This window comes from Hipposideros armiger, unplaced genomic scaffold, assembly GCF_001890085.2.
Source record: "Hipposideros armiger isolate ML-2016 unplaced genomic scaffold, ASM189008v1 scaffold_13, whole genome shotgun sequence".
NCBI classification, from domain to species: Eukaryota; Metazoa; Chordata; class Mammalia; order Chiroptera; family Hipposideridae; genus Hipposideros; species Hipposideros armiger.
In genome coordinates, this window is record NW_017731363.1 from 3,521,349 (window position 1) to 3,522,722 (window position 1,374).

General features: G+C 41.9%; 1 pseudogene; it reads left to right on the forward strand.

Moving 5' to 3' along the window:
* Positions 1-1,310, forward strand: part of LOC109395231 (uncharacterized protein KIAA1143 homolog pseudogene) — a 1,798-nt pseudogene extending 488 nt beyond the window's left edge.
* Positions 1,311-1,374: the final 64 nt, after the last annotated feature.

A 1,374-nucleotide genomic window follows, 5' to 3' on the forward strand; every position in this document is an offset into this window, starting at 1 on the left:
ACATTTTTAATATTTCTGTTGCAACCCATTTCTTGTAAAGCTAGGTATTTACTGTCTTACCGGGAAGTTCTACTTAGAGTCTAGCTGGAGTAGCTGAAGTATGATTTTTAAAAGTGAGTCTCTCCGTCTGACTCTGTCCGGCCTAGGGTCTGGGCCGAGATCCTTACACATACTCATGTCCAGTGCCAGCTTTGGGAACAAATCTGAAAATAATCCAGCTTTTAAAATGTGCCCCTGATAAGGCCTACTAAATCCATGCCACCCTGCCCTTCCACTGCAGTACTTTCCACTTGCCATTTTCCAAACAGCCATGTGCTTCATTCCTCCACAAAATAATAATGGTTATGATATACCAAGTGCTCACCACAAGCCAGCCACTTAACATTTGACCTTATGTGGTCCTCAGCACTGTAAGAAGTCAGTATTATTGTCCTCTTTTAAAGATGAGGACACTGAGGCTTAGAGAGTTGAACTTGCTCAAAGCCACATGGCCAGTGGTAGAGTTATGATATGAACACCCATATTACATGTACACACACACACACACACACACATACACACTGCACAGAATCACATCCCCTATGTTATGCTACCTCCTACTCAATTGCTTCTGGAAATTTTTCACATCTTTCAAAGCCTGTTCCAGTGCAACATCTCTTCTAATAATATCTGCACCAAGACACTTTCCTACAGCTCCCTGGTAAGAATGAGGAGCTTCTTCTCTAGGACTCTGCGGCAGGTTACCGTCATCTCCTTTTAGCACTTAAATCACTTTGGCTGATATTAGAAATCTTTGTCGAGCCAGTTTTTCCCCAGAGTGGCCCTGAACAATGGGAACCAGGTGTCATACTTGTGCCCAGTTAAGCCTGCATTCCTGGTCCGCTTCGAGGAATGGATCTGCTAAAGGGAAGGGCCGACCGGAGAGACCAAGAAAGTCCAGCCTCAGCTCCCGGATGAAGATGGTTATGACAAAGAAGATGAACAGCCCCAAGTAATGATTTTTTAAAAAGGGATACCTGTCAGTTGAAGAAGTCATGAAAATTAAAGCGGAAATAAAGGCTCCCAAAGCAGATGAAGAACCAGCATCAACTGATGGAAGAATCATGTATGGAAAACCAGTCAAGAGTTCCCCAGATGAAAAATATTCAGGTTTAAGAGCAAGCTCAAAAAAGAAAAAGACACATGAAGATGAAATAAATAAGCAGGACTCAATTAAAAGGAACTCACAAAAGCAAATAAAAAACAGTAGCCTCTTTTCTTTTGACAGTGAAAATGAAAATAAGTGTAAACATTTTGGACTTAGTCTTTAAGAATATATGAGGTGTTTCTAAAAGTACATTTTCCTGGGCCGGCCGAGTGGCGCGATGGTTAAGA